This window comes from Pyrus communis, chromosome 12, assembly GCF_041283825.1.
Source record: "Pyrus communis isolate YQ-2024b chromosome 12, ASM4128382v1, whole genome shotgun sequence".
Taxonomy (NCBI): Eukaryota; Viridiplantae; Streptophyta; class Magnoliopsida; order Rosales; family Rosaceae; genus Pyrus; species Pyrus communis.
Window position 1 is genome coordinate 22,509,324 of NC_142576.1, and position 19,579 is coordinate 22,528,902.

Genomic DNA, 19,579 nt, shown 5'->3' on the forward strand with positions numbered 1-19,579 from the left:
CTATTGTTCACTCCACTTGAATAGGTTTGATTCATGTGGTGACAAGTTCGATATACCAATTTATTATAGTTAGTTTACTGTGTGCAAATCCTCATCTCTTTGTGTAAATATATCACTTTATAAAAAATAAACAAAAATATGATAAATCCATGGTGCATATTAGAAATTAAAAAAAAATAGAGCTTCACATTTCTAAAATGACCCCTTATATACGTAAAGTAGCAGATTCACCACTACTTGTGTCCACTGCATAATATTTCTTATGATCTAAATTGACCATTTTAAAGTGATGTCATCACTGCAACAATTCACTTAAATCGGAAAGTATTTAGTTATCTAACTATACTTGGATTTTTATTTTTATTTAATTATTATATATATATATATATATATATTTTTTTTAAAGGAACAGCTGGTGATAAGCCACGGTTATCCACCCATTCCGGGGGCTGAGAAGACTTACAGAGGCATATCAGCCTTTCCCTGGTCACAATCAAGCAAACTCACCAACTTGGAGTTTCAAACACGGGACTTCCCTGTTTTTTGTATTTTGGGAGCTGAAATCCATGCTCTTACCACTGGGCCACTTATTTTGACTTTGGCCAAATAGTTAGACAAATCACAATGTTGTAGATGATGCTTTACCACAATGGGGAAAAACAATCATATCTATGTATTCTAGTGCGGGTTCGATCTCCACCGATCTTCTTCACCCAAACGACTAACAATTTAACCCACTACCAATATCATTTGTCAAAACAAAAACAAAAACGTAGGTATCAAACAATTCCCCGTTGAACTCAATTTTCTTTAACTTTAATCCCACTTATTGAGGTAATTGATTTTCTATGATCCATAAATAGGACATTTGAAAATGTCCTTTTCTAGAGGCTTGAAAAAGACCTTTTCCCTCTTATTACTGAACTCTCACAATCTTTTCCTTTTTTACGTGTCAAAAAACTTAACTAATCCTAATTGCATTGAAAATTTTTGTTTAGTTTCTATTGCTCCTGACCCCCTCAAGAGCAACTCAACCTCATGTCGACGCCCTTGAATAATATAGCAGCAAGTAAATATAATACTCAAGACAAGACAAATGATATGACAAGCACTCGAGGTTTCGTCGAAGGATCTCGAGAAATGAAGAATAGGCTAATGGTTTGCATGCGTTTAAAACTATAAGAAAAATAGTCTTTTACTTTCTTCCAAAAAAACGAAATGAAGAATAGGCTAATTTTTTTTTAATTCGAGAAAAAAATGAATTAAGGTTTTGTATTGAATTCAATGGCTAATTTTACTATATGTTTACAATAGCTATGTATAGCTGACCAGGAGACTAGCTCATAAGCTTTGAGTAACAAACTCTAACTAACTCTTTCAACTGACTATTACATCATCCAATCCCTTACAACTGTTTTGATGAGCTGGCAATGATGAGTTGGTAGTAATATATTCAACATCCCCCCTCAATCTCATATAATGGGATTGAAAACATAACCTTGACAAAAAATCTTGAGCTGAGCATTTCATCAAACACTTGGACTGCATAAAGTTCTAAACTTTCTTCCACACTGGAAAACAGATTAGGAATCAAAGTCGCAAAAAATATAATTCAGAAAGCTGATCAGAGAACACCACCAAGAGGAAAGAACTATATCGAAGGCACCGAAGAAAACGCACCATAAATTGATGACCAAGTGTTATTCCTAACACCGCACCATGTCCGGAGGAAAACCCATTTCCAAAGCAAAACCCAAATTGTAGACCACCATCACGAGCGCCTCCAAGGTGAGGGTATTCCACTGGATCCAAGAATTTGCTTGAAAACCCATTTTTTTCCCTAGAATTAGGAGGTGAAGAACTCGATGAAAATCTTTTTTTTTAAAAAAAAAAAAATCGAATTCAAGAACCGAAAATTCCCACTTCTGTTTGACGATTGCAGAAGCACAGAAGAAATTAACAGAACCCACTAGCCAATTGCATTCAGATTACACCACAATTTCAAAGACCCATATATCACCAACAATCTTTACGCAAAATCCAGAAGGAAAATTTACCCAGTAATTACAGAACAATTATAGAAGCATTGAAGAACTTAACGGAAGAGAAATAAAACTAGAAGATGATGAAATCTATTGAAAAACGAAACCACCAGAATCCATGGCGCGAGCTTAGTGGCTCTGATACCATATGAACTACATTGGAGAAGTAACAGAGGTGAACAATTATAAAACCAAGAAATGAAGTTTTACAGAGAAAAGAGAAATGTGAGAAAAAAAAAAAAGAATGAAGGTTTTGTATTAAACTCAATAAACTAATTTTACTATTTGTTTACAATAACTATATATAGCCAACTAAAGGATTAGTTCATAAACTTTGAGTAACAAATTCTAACTATTTCTTTCAACTAACTATTACATAATCTTAATCCTTTACAACTGTGTTGATGAGCTGGCAGAACTGTGTTGATGAGCTGGCAGTGATGAGTTGGGATTGATATATTCAACAGAATGCACGGGATCATGAAGCATTGTAGAAATCACATGAAATACATATAACACCCGTAAAATTGTTAAACATGCATGCACCAAACAAATCTGATCATGTCTTCCTCAGCAATGTGTGCTTCACAACTCAGCAAAAACTACAAAAGAATTAAAAAAATTAATAAAAAATTAATAAAAATTCCAAAACAAGTGTATCTCATGATATTAGTCAAAGTCCCAGTTGGAAAGACAATCCACCTATCATGGAACTCAATATATGGTCCCCATTCATTCTAATGAAACATAAAATAATATACATGCCGAATTACAATTTTGTTTTGTATAATGCTTGAGCTTTTCGTAAAAAGGGAAAATGTCTAAGTTCATACATATGGTACAATCCAATCTACTCTGCATGTGGTCATCTTCAACATGTCTATCGTCAAGCCAGTATGGTAGCGGATGAATTAGCCACGCTTGGTCATGTGAAGCCTAAATGTTTTTTTTTTTTTTTTTTTTCGGATTTTCTCATTTTTTTTTTGTTGTGGCTTGTAAAATTAAGTTTGATATATGAGGCACTTAGGGTGGAGTGTGTGTGGCCATTTGGCATCATATGTGGGACAACCTGCTCTAATAGAAAGTTGCAGTTCTACCATAAAATCAACTGTAAATATGGAGAGTGGTCCAGCCTCTTATAAGAACATGTAAGGTCCCCCCTCTTATCAATGTTGGATTCATTCTCAACACATTATCATTGTAAGTTTTTGGTTTATCTTTTGTTTAAAAAAATCCAATCTAATTCAATTAATGCAGTTAGTTTCATACTTTGTGTTATGGATCGTTTCATAACTCTTTTGATCTGATATGAATTAAAATTATAGAAATTATAATCTTTGATACGCCCGGTACATTGTATGATCAAAACACTTTTTTGGGGCAGTCTAATATTATCATATTATTCCCACTTAGTATTACGGTCTAGTGATATTTTTCTTTATTTGTAAGTGAGAGGTCTTAGGTTTGATTATCGCCAAAGACAAATTTAAACTACATTATTCTTAGCCTATCATGAGACTAAATTCACTCCCTCCTTCTTAGTGTAGATAATATCGTTTATTAGAAAAAAAAATCTATCCTCATATTATCTAGGGTCATTAGGTTTGATTAGAAGACTTTAATTTAATAGCCAACAAATCAATTGGATTACCACATATTCGATTGATCCTACCAAGCAATGACCATAACAACTGGATACATACATACATACATACATACATATATACATACATACATATATATATATATATATATATATATATATATATATATGAATGGAACTTAACTTAATGTGAAAGCTTGTTGCAGAAAAGAAACATGGAAAGTGAAAAAGGTTTAAGAAATACAATACCAAAAGTAGAAAGAAATTAAGACAAACAAAGGAAAATAACGAAGAAAAACTATGATAAAAAAGAAGTTTCTGTGTGCACTGAAACATGCCATAACCTACCGGCAATGTTTTAAAAACTCTCACCTAGCACCGCCTAGAGCCTTAACGTGATAAAAAAAAAGAAGTTTTTGTGTGCACCGAACCATGCCATGACCTACAAAAAAACTCTCACCTAGCACTGCCTAATACTTTATAATCTATATGTCATTCTATTTTGCAGTTTTGTCATCCCAATAGAATTATGTATTTTTTAAAGTATAAATAGACTTTTATTTATACGATATATAATATACTTAAATCTGCTTAGGCCCCAACCTAATTGCCTAGGTACTACGCCCCAACCTGTCGTCGACTAGCACCTAGCATCTTTTAGAACCTTGTTTGCAGTTCTCAGCTGCATTTTCCTCTCTAATGGGAGGAAGGTAAAGTTTAACTTTTTTTTTTTTTTTTTTTTTTTTGAATGTGTTCTCTTTTATATATACTTAGGCAGCCAATGAATTTTTTTTTTTTTCATCCACACATTTCTTTTTACTTCCCACACATTCTATGTTGATTTATGTTCTTTGATTTTCTTTTTATTTGATTCAATGATCAGAAATTAGGAGAGGTGTGAGAGGTAAAAAAGGGTGCGTAGATAGCACCACCCACTCATTGGGTTTGTACATCTACTAGATAGAGGGAAATTAGTACAATAAACATATTTTTGTTGAAAACCTAGTCCATTTGAATTAGGGTTTTTTAGGTTTTGTTTTATATAAATATAACTTGTAGTTTAATATAAGAATAAAGTTAGCCACAATATAGTCTCTCACAGTAGCCGTCTGGGGAATTTGTTGTGTTCTCTTTCTTCAATTAATAAAGTTTTATTCATAATTTTATATTCGGTTTGAACCACATTATTGCTAGTTTGTTGTGAGGCTAAGCCCACACCCTATAATATCGTTGTTCAAAAAAGGAAAAAAAAACTATTTTGACATCAATGCATAAATGATCAACATTTATTATGTCGTCATTCTATATATCATTGTTGTCGTTATGTCATCGCTAAATCGTTGATATGTGATTAATATGTCGTTATTACTGAAAATGATCATTTCTACAAACTCAATGTCAAAATATGTTTATTGTAGCTATTTTCCTTAAAGAAAACGCATCTGATTAATGTCTTAGCAATATCTATTCCACACTATGTATACTTAATTACATGCAAAACGTACTATGCTAGTTAATATATAAAATATTAATGTTTGACTTGTCACATGATGTTCTACAATTTGATTTCAGGTAACGTGTCACGTATTTAAAAGGTGGATTTAACTTACATATTGGATTTTTTTTTCGTAAGTACAAACTTAACTATATTGGTTTAACTTATACGTTTACAAGTATTCACGTTATAAATTATATATCTGTTGACCCTAAAAATTACAAAACCTACGTGGCGCGTAGGCCGAGTAACTAATAAGTTAACTATGTCCTTCGGTCGAATGCGGGGCGTGCCAACTCGTCGGCCGAGCCTGGCCGAGGAGTAAAATTTGTTGATGTAGCTTTGAGCGCGTCGCTGACTTCTTTAACTTGCGATTGCGACCGAGGAAGGAACACTCTCGGTCTCTGGGTTCTACAGCCTGAAGACAAGGCTGCTAATTCTGCGGAGTTCACAAATCGTCCGAGCCCGATTCGGTCACTGTGATTATATTCGTGAGAGTATAAGCACGTCGAATCGAGACCAAGGTGTATGGGCACAGGTACTCGAACGTGATGTATGTCTTGATGGTAAACGTAGTTCGGCCGTCGGAATGCCGAACCCTGAAACTCACTTGTGAGTATCCAATCATAAAACCACTCGGCGACCAGTACGCCGAGCAATGTAATTCGTAACACCTAACTATGCCGAGAAGGCTAGCAAGGTGACCTCTGCCAACAAAGGTTCGAAAACCTTTCTCGACCGAGACTTGGATAGATAATCGGTCGACCTCGACGCAGTGCTGTTTATCCAAACTGAAGATGCTTCTCGGTCGGCTGATTCTGCGACAGCAGTGCTGTTTATCCAAACTGAAGGTGCTCGCCGGGCGCTTCCACAGTGCTGTTTATCCAAACTGAAGGTGTGTCGGCAGGAAAAGAAAAGGAAAAAAATCTCAAGGTGTTGAGAGGTTTTGCGCAGGGCAATTGTATGCTGATTTGAAGGTCCTTTTCTGTTGCATGATTTCTTGTATTTATAGTGCCCCATTCCTTGAAAACCAATTCTGATATGGATTGGGAGTCCTTGCCCCATTTCGCCTCTAACTCGAACAAACCTCTTCCTACTGGGATTCTGAATTTTCCTTCTTTTCGAGACTCCATTCCTTGCCGGTCGAGACTCCTGGTCGCACTAGGACTTCCTCTACCTCTCCTATTCATCTGGACCTCTTAGGATAGGATTTGGCCGACCCTGCCAACTGATCCGGGATTTATTATTCGGCCCATATTATCTATCATCACCTTGGGCCGAGCACATCCTGCTGCTCGGCCCAGCAATAATATTTTGGGCCTAAACAATATCACATATACATTTAATATTTTTCTTTCTATAATTGGAAGTCAAGCACAAGATGGGTTGTACTTTGTTTGCTAATTACGAAGGAAGTTTGTACCGGTGGTGTTTGTACATGTGGTATTATTTATGTTTGTTTGTGTTATGGCAAAAATAAATGTTTACCTTGTTTGTACAAATTACCTTCCGACTGAATAATGGATCACTCGAAAAAATATTCTCATAAAACTCTGTCGTTTTCTTTAAAAAAAAAAAAAAAAAAAAAACAACAACAAAGAATATAACTATAGCTATAGTTATAGCTTATCGGAAAAATAAAAGGGAAACAACAAAATAGAAATCATCCCATTGTTAATTCATTACATGGATATATGTATATATTGTTTATTTTTATTTTTATAAACAATAGGATATTTTACATTAAATTATTGAGATTATATTCAAACGTGAGCGCAAAGAGATGAGCACGCTACTCTAGCTAATTTAATTATGTCTACCGAAGATAAGATATCACTTAAAGAATAAATAAAGAATTAAATTATGAGTATATAGTATTTGGTCCACAAAGATGGGCAATTAATTAATTGTGTAATGCACTTGCAATTCGATATGACTGCTTTCTCTGTCCGGCTGGCTTTTTTGAGCGAGTCTAGGACTTCCTTATTTTACTTAATCCTTTAATTTTCAGTTGGTTCCGGTGCTGGACCATCTCTCAATCAATTTGAAATGAACAAGGGACCCAGAACTGCTAAAAGTATGGAAGCTTAATATAATTTTTGGATTTCTCTTCCCAAAACGACTTAAATAAAAAGTTTCTAAAACAAGAGTTTGATCTAGAAATCGTAATCTCCTAAAAGTTCCAAATGTATTGAGCAATTAATGGTATTCTGATTTCCCAAAAAGGCAAAACCAGAAAAGAAATTCATAGGAATGCGATCAAACATTTGTGGAACTGTAACCCATGCCCATTAATCTGTAATCTGTGTTGTAAAACCAACCAAAAATCAATTATGTACACAAAAAATGGAAAATTACTAAAAATATAGAAAGTCACAATTCTTTCTTTTTCAAGATGGATAAGAAGAAACCAAATTGCTTGGTATACAAGTAGAATTCTTCCATGTCCTTGCATGCAATTTTAAGATCTCTCTAGCCTTCTCCTTGGTCTTGCTCCCACTATCCACCTGAAGAACTAAGCATAGCTTCGCCACAATACCCAATTGCATCATCTCCTGCAAAACATTCGACGTCGCGGAAAACTTGCAAATGAAGAACAAAATCTTCACTGCCCTCTCGCTTGCCACCTTCGAGACCCTCATTATCTTCTTAGACACCACGGCTAGTCCTGCCCCGTGGGTCAGCAGTTCTGCGCGGCCTTCCGCGCAGCCGCATAGCATGTCAAGCACCAAGAGTGTCATTTCCAAGGTTCTCCTATCGGAAGAAGTATCTAGAAGAAGCTCAATCAAGACCATAACCGCCCCGGATTCAACGGCTTTGATTCTGTTTCGTCCCCATGGACAGAGCTGGATCAACAGTTGCAATGTGGCTTTTGAGGCCTGTTGTGAGATTTGATCATTTAAGACCCGAACAACTTGGACGAAGAATCCAGGTTTTACGTTTGTCATCCTCATCGAATCAGCAACCTCGAACATTGATCTCAACAACATCACAGCGTACGTCCGAGACTCGTCGCTCCCACGTTGCATGAGTTTGATTAAGGCCTCGACAAACTCACCCTCTTTGCCTATTAGGGTTTTGAGAACATCTTCACTAAGATTTAGGTTGTAGAGGATGCTCAAAGCTTCTTCATTTTCGACGTTTTCTCTGTCGTTCTTGATGTTGTTGATTATCGTTGAAGCAAGGAACTCGCCTGCACCAGCGGCTTCGATGCTTCTCTTGTTGGCTTCGCTTTGGGATGAAATGGATCGAAGCTCACTGAGGCATTTTGCCAGACCGTTTGGGGACTTTTTGGCGTCTCGGAGGAGCTTGTCGATCTGAGATTTGTTAACGGGCGGCTTCGGAGTTGGGATCCTTTCGATGCCGTGAGAAGCGTTCATTGTGCACCAAGCTTGGAGCAACCGGCGAAGAGTGTGGTTGGGAGTTAAGTCGGAATCCTCCGAAACCACTTGTTTGGTAACGGGACAAGTCTTGTTCTTGCTCGAGAACAACCATTTCTCTATGCTCTCTCGATCGTATGTGATCCCGGTCGAGATTGTGACGGGATCCTTCATGATTTCTAGAGAAATGGGGCACAGGAAAAATGAGGGAACATCAATTTCTTGGTCCATTTGATCGAGAAATCCAAAACCGAAACGAGAAACCTGACGAAGATTGAGAACTGACAAAGGATCCTTTTGGTTGATCAACAAAGTGTTTGATTAAAGGTGAGAGTTGAAGATTGATATGAAGTTTTTTTTTTATGTAGTTGTGAATTGGTTTGAACTTTGAAAACGTTGTGAGGAGGATATATGACAAAGGAGTTGAGTTTGTTTATATATATACAGGTGGGGCGGAAAATGAGATTTTCAAATTGAGAAAGTCAAAACACGGTACATATGAGAGAGAGAGAGAGAGAGAGAGAGAGAGAGAGAGAGAGAGAGAGAGGGAAGAAGAAGGTGAAGACTTTTCCAAGTTATTGAATAGCTCAAGGTTGACGAACGTTTCCAGATCATTAAAGTGGCACGAGGTGAAATATACATACAAATACATACAAAGTTTTTTGGGCAAAATTGCATTGTGAACCCTATTTGACTTTAGAATAATAATTTTCCCCATTTAATTTAATTTCTTTTCTTTATAGCTCGTGCGTATTTAAATTCTGCATTGTCTGTTTACCGACAAAAGCTAATGGGTGCGAAGGCGTATGGCGTTGGCGCACATTCTTGGTTGCTGCAGCCAATCCTTCACTCCATTGGGTTGACTTTTTCCATTATTTGGGTTGTTGTCACCTGCCACATCCTTTTTTTGTTTTTTGTTTTTGTTTTTGTTTTTAATTTTTAATTTCATGTTTTGACTAACGAAATAGTCTTTTTTGTTTTAAAATTTTGGCACATGGAAGATGTTTGGGCTGGCCGCTTGATAAGTGTGTGAAGTGCGTGACTTGTCAAAGTTAATCTGTCGTTATTTCATGATGAAAGTAAATAAAGGAGGGTTCATTCATGCATTCACAATACTATTCTTACCACATTAATATACCACATTAGTATATCACATTATATGACATTTGATATGGATGTCCACATCATCAAATTAATCATAATTTAATTTAAATTAAAATCTATTTAATAAACTAATAATAAATAAAAAATCTGAAATTAAATGGTATTTGTGGCATACGAGGAGTCTCCTCTCCTCTCCTCTCCTCTCATTCCTTCCCCGTTGCTTCTTTTTCTGTTTCTTCTTCCATGCCATTTTTTTGTTTCAGCCCAGATTGTGTTCAGCAGCCTCGCCATTGATGGAAGCAGATCTTTTTGTATCGGTTCTCAAACCATTGAGGTAAGAATGCAAACCCAACATTCCGAAATAAAAAATCTGAAATCATTTTGTTTCAGTTCTCAGTTTCTCTCTCTCTCTCTCACTCTTTTTTCTACAGGACCTGAGTAACCAGTCTAGCTTATTGCAAACCCAACTTTCCGAAATAAAAGAGACTAAGGTGAATACCTGAAAATTTGTTCATAGAAAAATGACACAGGGGGTTGAAGAAGAACCCGAAAATTTGGAGGACACTAACCACGTGATGATTATTAGCAGCCCCATATATGAAGGTAATTATTTTTATTATTTATTGGCATTCAAGTTCTATGTATCTGTTAATTTGATTCAAGAAATTGGAGTTTTATTTCATTTTTCTTTTATGAAAAGCTTGGAAAATTTGTATATACCATTTACTGGAGGTCTATAATTCTTAGATTAATAGAGTAAACAGAACGGTTCGAATGAAGCCCACTCGATATAAATGTATATACCCCATGCATACAAACAAGCACATACATATTTTTATAGCTCTAAAATCTTCAACGAAGTGGGATATAACTTTTAAAAACTTTTAAGAAGTGCAATATTTATAAATTTGTAAGCAATTGAGATTTCCTTTTTTTGTTTTTTTTTTTTCTGCTACTCGATCATTTTGTCATCTTGTTGTGCATCTCTTTCAAAATCTTGGTATCTAATTATCTGATCTTTGTGTTCCATTGCCTGTGTTTAAATTCTTTGGGGAAGGAATGGAAGATTCATTTAGAAAGTCGCTTAACCAGATTCGAACGCATAAGGTATCCTCTGCATCCAAGTGTAGGTTTCATATGAAGAAATTTAGTGTATATACCCACCCGATGTTAGAATTCTTGCGCTTGACAGGGTCGGCACTATGAAGTGTTCTTATTGTTAGGTTCAAAATTTTTAATTTTATTTTTTAAATTATCTGATTATTGTAATTGGCCTAGCATTCCAATATTATATGCTACTGAATGTTGCCACTGATAATTGGAAGTTGCGGAAACGATGTACTGCCTTAGACTATAGCAATTTATAATTTGATTACTTATTAATTTGGTAATGTATGTGAATAGTAGTGAGTATGACATCATTGGAGTTTTAGCAAGAAAGCATTGACAATTACTTACAAAGATTGGAAAGTATAATTTTCAAGTGACCTTGTGCTACCTTTAGGTCTGATGCTACTGCACCTCTTGATACTAATGCAATCCAATTTTCCATTGGCAGGAAAATTTACAAAAGCAGCAAATTATGTCGTTACAATGCACTAGTCAGGTAAAGCATTGCTTCTTTTCTATTTTGAGAAACTTTTTTAAGGTGTTATTTACTTACTGATATTGGCAAACATAATATCACCACGGAGTTGAAGTCGTTGGTTGATGCGAAAATAAAGTAGGTCCTCGGAGTTGACGACTTTGATTTGGAGGGTGTGTTGCCAGAAGGGTTCTTGGAGAGAATCATTTATGGGCTGCAAAGATTGGGAAAGAAGGATGATAGCAGAGATGAGTGTTTTGATGAGTCTGCAATTACAAGGCCGTACCTTTCTGAAGCTTGGGAGGTCAGGGAGAAGAGGAAGATAGAAAAGCCATTGATGAATTGGAGGTTTTCTGCATTGAAGAATGAAATTGACATGAAAGACAATCTTAAATGGTGGGCTCATACTGTTGCTTCTGCAGTTAGATGACGAACATTTTGGTTCTAAGAATTTTTGTACTTTTTTTTCTAGTTTGGATTTTGCTCCAATTTTTTTGACACTGTTTGTATACAGTAGATTTACCAGGTCAATCAATATTGTTCTACAACTTGTAAATGTGAATAAAAAGTAGAAACATTTTCATGATCAGATTATGAATATTTGTGCTCTGCATTCTTCTTGAGCTATAAGCGTTGCTGCAGGATTGCAAGATTGAATCTTGGAAGAAATTGGTTTTTGGTTTATAGCTTTAGAAAGTGGTGTTTTGATATAGGCATTTCGTTTTTCAATTTTGTTGATTAAACATATGCTCCCTTTAAGAATTTGATTAAACTCCGCTTTCAGTATAACAGGAATTAGAAAAGCAACACGTCTGCATACTGGCTGCTGTTACAAAATATTTGAAATGCATTGAAGTCTATGTTTAGAAGAAATAGGATCCAAAACCACAAAAACTCAAACTGCATAAAGAAATTGCTTTCATTGTTGCTTCCATTGCTTAGTTGAGCTCTTGGTCATCATTTCCTGTTGAAGTAGAGCTATGCATATTGTACATACTATAACCTCCATTCCAGTATGGATATTGTTGACCCTAAATAAAGAGAGAGAAAAAAAAACCATAAGAACTACAGATAGAGCATTATACTATGTGATGTAAATAAATATTTAATTAATAACAACAAAAGGATTATATGCATCCTCTCAATGTTTACCTGGACATAATTTCCATGAATAGTAGGATAACTTATATTTCCAATCTTAGACTCTTTGTACAATGGGTTTGGATGACTACCTTGACTGAGTCCCAATAACAAAGCCATGTTTTCCTACAATAGGTAATATTTATTCAATAGCTAACAAAAGCAATTCAAAATCACTATCAATAAGACAAAATGCACAACTTACATTAGTATGGGGAAAAATAGGATATTGGTTGGCAGGCATGCAAATTTGAACTCCTTGTGTAAGATGAGAATGCTGGATCCCAAAGAATAAAAGTAATTACAATTACAAAGAGTAAGTATAGTAATTATAATGACAATGATTATTAACTAAGGAAAAAGATAACAACAAGATCAATATATTTATCGCATACCTCCACAACGACATTACTTTCTTGTGTTGCAACTATGTTATCACTTCTACAAGGAGGTGGACCATCAATATGGCATATTGCATCACTTTCTATGGATTTCTACAAAAGTCGCAAGTGAAGCATGTTATGATTTATCAACTTATTAGTTATATAAAACAAATATGTTTGTTACCTATGTTCCTTCCTTATCTGTATTGTCCTTACAAGATGTAATCTTTTTCTATCTTTTTTATCTTCTTTTGATTACTTGCTCAGTCTTGGATTGCTTCCTTTTTGATGGTGGACGACCTTTACCTCTAGCTGACAATTGCGTAAGTATACGCTGACTTGGGTTAGGAAGAGGATCAGAGTTCGTATCATCAGGTGACTGTGGTGTTAGTTGAGTGCTACTAGCTGCTCCGTCATGTTTACATATTTGCTTCTTTAGTTTATGCATCCATCTCACCACAAACATACACTTATCATCAGAATCATTGGCTAATTCCTTAATGTCATCAAAGGTTTTCTGCATGTTATTAGATCTTTATGCTTCAGGTGTAGCAACCTAATTACTATAACTTATCCTAACCCTTGTGTGGTATCTTTTCACATCTTTCCTCCATCTCCGAATGATATACTTATCTAGCATAAAGTCAATGTCATGATGAACTAAAACATGAAGCGCATGTCTACATAATATACCTTTAAACTCAAACTTGCAGCAATTGCAATTAACTTCAATCTCACGCTCGTTAATTGGACCTTGAAAATGATAGTCTTCTTTTTGTTCTCCTTGATCAGAATACGCTCAGCTATTTGGTACTCCAAAATTGCATTATCAGTTTCAACTGAAACCCTGTCACAATACATTATACTTGTCAATTCCTTTTGGAACTCCTTGAATTTTGAAATCGTGTAAACAGCTGGAACTTGCTTTTCCATGTCATAATGAGTTGCACAACGAACATTCGAAGAGAAAGAATCAAAATCTGCAGAGGCCTCTTTTAGCACCTTACTCCTTAATGCATTCTCATAATGCTCCACAAATTGTTTTAAAGTAGTCTTTGAGTTCACGTGGCCATCAAAAAATGCATTCATGCCCTCACTCCTTTGTGTCGTTGACATTCCAGCCCAAAAATTATTTTTCACATACACAGGCACCCAATGATGTCTCTCTGCATTCAAGCTTCTTAACCATTTATGTGCTTACTTTTTAAACTTATATTTTTCGATCATCTCAGCCCAACATTCTTCAAAATCTTCAGAAGTCATTGAGTCATAAACAATGTTGTTTAACGAAGAGCTCATGGACTCATATTCCTTATAACTTTTGAGCTTATCAGGAACCTTTTTCATTATATGCCACAAGCACAACCGATGTCAAGTATTAGGAAAAACAACTTCAATCGCTTTTTTCATAACTTTGTCTTGATCTGTAATTATTCCACTTGGAGCATGACCAGACATACAAGCAAGCCTGTCTTAAACAACCAAATAAAGGAGTCAGTATCTTCCCTTGAAAGAAATCCACATCCCAATAAAATTGATTGCCCATGATGATTAACTCACAAATGGAGCAAATGGCATATCGTACAGTCAATTACGTTGTGTCAAATGTTACAACATCATCGAATTCTTCATAGGATGCCCTACTCCTTGCATCTACCCAAAATACATTTCTTAAACAACCATTTTTGTCTAAATCAATTGCATAGAAAAAATTTGCATTCTAAGCTTACATGCTTACAAAGTAGTTTTGAACTGCAGTGGCATCCCCTTCTCCAAGTCGTAAGCGCCTCACCTTTTCCATATAATTTCTACAGTATTTTTCTAAACACTTCATGTTCTCATGTCCCCCAACTTCAACCACCACTGAATTATAACTTTTGTTGACCCTTATTCCGACTTTATCATTCACTTCAAGCTTCTTTTTTACAGAAGAACTAACTTCCCGAAAACACTTCCAATAACGAGTTTTTGTTGGACTCAACCCGTGATTATGATCAAGATTTATAGAATTCACTCGCCACTTCTCACCCAAGTATAAACCTGCCCTTAGTTGAGCCTTGCAATCATTCTTTATACTTGGATATGGCTTAAGAGGATTACTTGAATTACTTTTTGATGTACCTGATCGAGCGCAACACATAGTAATATACCTTAATTCTCCATCATCTCCCTTCGTTGATGATCTCTTTATCACTGGCAATCCTGATTGTCTCCCATATTCCTTGTAATATGTAGCCACTTGATCCGCGTTGTCAAAGATCATTCCAATTTAAGGCTCTTGGACCTTTTCTTCCACATTCATTGTGTTCTCCATGTTAGTCCCATTATTTTCAACTGCATGAACCCCATTGCTTTCCGCTTCAGTGGCATCAGAAGTTTGCTTCAATTACATCATCTTCTTCAATACTTTCATTAGAAGTTTCTATTGTATGAACCCCATCACTTTTTGTTTCATTACAAGAACTCACTTCAACTACATCATCTTCTTCAGTAAATTCATTAGAAGAACTCCCTGTTCCTAAAACATAAAACATAAATATACAAGTTTATATATTACACCATACTATCAATGTAAATACACTACCCATATGTGCAAGTCTCTTAATTCTAGTGTGTGCACTGCAATGGCTGAGAAAACAAACCCCACAACAAAATAAGTGTTTTAGATAGAAAAATTAAATTATACAAAGATTGGAAAGTGAAAAGTCCTTGTCGTAGGAGTTCGACGGTGCACCGAATCGAGCAAAGAGAGTAGCTGAAACAAAAAGTGTCCATGCGGAAAAATGAGGAGAAGTTTGTACGAGGCAAATACATAATTCATGGAACCTCTTTGTTGACAATCACTAGGGAGGGCATTGGATAAGCTAATTAATAGCCTATAGGTATAGACTAACATCTCATAAGACATAGAAAAATTGTAACTTGCTTAAAATTATTATGCAGTAGAAATTTCAATGAAAAGAAGAATTTAAACACAGGCAATGGAACACAAAGATCAGATAATTAGATATCAAGATTTTGAAAGAGATGCACAACAAGATGACAATATGACTAAGTAGCAAAAAAAAAAAAACAAAAACAAAAAAAGGAAATCTCAATTGGTTACAAATTTATAAATATTGCACTTCTTAAAAGTTTTTAAAAGTTATATCCTACTTCGTTGAAGATTTTAGAGCTATAAAAATATGTATGTGCTTGTTTGTATGCATGGGGTATATACATTTATATCGAGTGGGCTTCATTCAAACCGTTCTGTTTACTCTATTAATCTAAGAATTACAGACCTCCAGTAAATGGTATATACAAATTTTCCAAGCTTTTCATAAAAGAAAAATGAAACTAAAACTCCAATTTCTTGAATCAAATTAACAAATACGTAGAACCTGAATGCCAATAAATAATAAAAATAATTACCTTCATATATAGGGCTGCTAATAATCATCACGTGGTTAGTGTCCTCCAAATTTTCGGGTTCTTCAACCCCCTGTGTCATTTTTCTATGAACAAATTTTCAGGTATTCACCTTTGTCTCTTTTTTATTTCGGAAAGTTGGGTTTGCAATAAGCTAGACTGATTACTCAGGTCCTGTAGAAAAGAAAGAGAGAGAGAGACTGAGAACTGAAACAAAATGATTTCAGATTTTTTATTTCGGAAAGTTGGGTTTGCATTCTTACCTCAATGGTTTGAGAACTGAAACAAAAAGATCTGCTTCCATCAATGGCGAGACTGCTGAACAAAATCTGGGCTGAAACAAAAAAATGACATGGAAGAAGAAATGGAAGAAGAAGCAACGGGGAAGGAATGAGAGGAGAGGAGAGGAGAGGAAAGGAGAGGAGAGGAGACTCGTATGCCACAAATACCATTTAATTTCAGATTTTTTTATTTATTATTAGTTTATTAAATAGATTTTAATTTAAATTAAATTATGATTAATTTGATGATGTGGACAGCCACATCAGATGCCACATAATGTGGTATACTAATATGGTATATTAATGTGGTAAGAATAGCATTGTTGCCCTAGAAATGATAAAAGCTACAAGTTAAGTAGTTAACTAATAATGGCTAGATTTTGTTTTAAATTTGGATAATGTTAAGGAGATCAAAAATTTAAATTAAATTATGTAAATCAAGGTTGTTGATGAATGAATTATTAATTAAGTGTCAATTAAAATGCTTATTTCCTATTAGTATCACATTATTCTTTCATTTTTTTTAACACATTCTTTAAATTTTGTATCTTAACTAGAACAACATGAAAAAAATATTCGTGTCAATCAAACTTTATTACAAAAGAATAGGAAAGAAATCCGTTTGAGTTTAGTTAAATTCCTTTATGTTATTGGGCGATTATATTGCGTAGTATGACGGTAATATCACGTCACATCTCAATTTTGTATTATGTAGATTTTACTTAAAACATAATTTCGTTGTCAACGTTTATAATTTGGATAGATTAAAAAACCTCATTGCCTTGGGGCATGGTATTACTGCGACAGATTAATTTATCATCCATAAAAAATATAATTCAATAATTTTAACAAGAATATAATTGTTCATTCTAACAAAAGAACTCTAGAATTGCGATAGCTACAGTATATCACTATTAGTAACGCAATTAAAAACATAATAGATATGATCTATCATCGTCAAATCCTATAACATCTAAAAGTCATCAAAAAAGAGGAAAGTTCTCTCAAATATTATTGATATTATGATAAATTGTGGAATACAACTGCATAAACTAGTTTAAATACAAAACATACTAAAAACTACAAACCTGGATATAGTTAGGTTGACTAGAATAGTGTGCTCCATCCTATGCGCGCAAATTCGAATTCTTCACTTCTAATTTAGAGTAAAATATCAGTACGTTCCCATCAAGCCGACAATGTCGCACATCGAATTGCATTGTAGGTTCGAGTCTTTCGATTTGGGAGGTATTAGGGCGGTCGTGGCTGATGGAGTGTCAACTTGATGACCTTGGCAATGATGAGTGCTATTTGTATGCATGTAGGGCGTTTTTCCTTGCTCGGAATTTTTTCCTTGTGATTGATCTGATTTGATTTTTTTTTTTAACCGGTGTTTCACATATCACATCATAGAAATGTTCAAATAGCTAATTGCTTTAATAGTGTATAGTGTTTGGTGCTGGGCGTAGATAAATTCACTGGATTATTTTGAGTATAATATGTCCTTGATCCGGAAAAAAAGTATAACATGCCCTTGCTCCGAAGAAAAGTGTAATATGTGCTTATTGTTATTTGATACTGGTATCTTCTCAATAACAAAAAATATTTCACATGTGTGAGATTTCTAGTCTTAATAATAATACTCTAATTATAAAATCACCATATTTATGAAATTGTAGCAGCAATTGGTTGTGAATAACTCTCAATCTTTTTGACCTTGGTTCTGTATGAGCAAGTCAGAAAGATTGAGAAATAGAACCATATGATTGGTGTCATTTGACAAACAATAGTGTTAATTATAAAATTGAATATTGTGTATACGATAATAGCCATCGTATGATGCAATGATTTTATATTCATCAATGATTACAATGTATTTTTAGTAGAACGATATTGTTAGTGCCTCAATTATATATTATCCACCTAATATTGAGACTTAGTAACTCAATAATTATCCGTCATCTTCCATTAAAACTTAGTACTAACTCCATAATTATCCGCCTAATATGTACATTATTCTTTCTCGTTATTCAAAAACCTTTTGTAATAATAACAAGTTTTTATTTGTCAGCATTTCTAATTAGCTATCCCTCTATTGAGGATAGTGCTGCCCTAATAATCTGAGAGCTTAATAGCTTATGATGTGCCCGAGCTAACTAAACTAATTAAAGAACTATATTATAATATCTACTGTTACAAGACACAAATAAACATCTTTATGCATGCCCCAGTAATGGCTCAATCACTTTCCAATACCTCTTCACACGACACTCTCATACAACTCCAACCTAAAAAACCACCACTACAAAAGTCCAAATTGAATTTGAACCCATGCAATCTATAATTGGTTGGTCATGATATTTCTAGCCACAAGTACATTGGATGCAAGCAATGACTTTTCCCAAAAGGTGTCAGCTATGAACTCTTGTTTCTCACTATATGTATATAGCATCGAGGGACAATCAATTTTAGATATACATTTCGACACTTATTTTGGAGCGCTTATACCATAATTTTATTCAACGATTCTAATCGTTTATATTTCAATTCATCATTTATAGATCATTTATATAAAAATTTAGATAAATCCAAAACTATTCAAATATTCATTTGTAGTAAAAAAAACGAATAAAGTTCTACAAAGTAACATTAATAAAATTACTATCATTTATTCCAAGGGTCATATGGTTCGGACTAGAGTGATTTTTGTATACATGATCTTTGAGGTAAGATCTAAAAAATAGACGATTGAATTGGTGAAATACATTACGAAATGAGCCATACTAATGTATGGCAAAAAAAATAAGTGTCCTTGTTCCTAACCTATGGATGAGGATCCTCTTTGTATACTCTTAGTGGGGATCCTAGGGATTCTCACATCCTAACCGTTCATCGTACATCATGCGGTTAATTTTTGTTAGGTATTATTTATGTTTATTTTAAATAAAAAATTCAAAATGATTTCTGAAATCATGATGTACGATGAACGGTTAGATGAGGATCCCTATGATTCCCACAATTTAGATCTGGAATCCAAATCCCTAACCTATATATCATATATATATATATATATATATATATGTATGTATGTGTGCGTATATATTTACTTATTTAGTAGCAATAGACTATTTATAGCTGTGTGGTTGGGTTACGTA

The 19,579-nt window shown here is 34.5% G+C and overlaps 1 long non-coding RNA gene and 1 pseudogene across 2 annotated transcripts; both read right to left on the minus strand.

Moving 5' to 3' along the window:
- Window positions 1-1,253: 1,253 nt before the first annotated feature.
- Window positions 1,254-2,619, minus strand: LOC148692512 (uncharacterized). The gene is made up of 2 exons (XR_015953991.1): window positions 1,681-2,619; window positions 1,254-1,571 (listed from the first exon to the last, which is right to left on the minus strand). It is a non-coding gene; the product is annotated as an uncharacterized LOC148692512 (long non-coding RNA).
- Window positions 2,620-7,406: 4,787 nt separating this feature from the next.
- LOC137746250 (E3 ubiquitin-protein ligase PUB23 pseudogene) lies at window positions 7,407-8,923 on the minus strand (annotated as a pseudogene). Its single transcript, XR_015953974.1, has one exon. The product of XR_015953974.1 is annotated as an E3 ubiquitin-protein ligase PUB23 pseudogene (transcript).
- Between the last annotated feature and the right edge of the window lie 10,656 nt (window positions 8,924-19,579).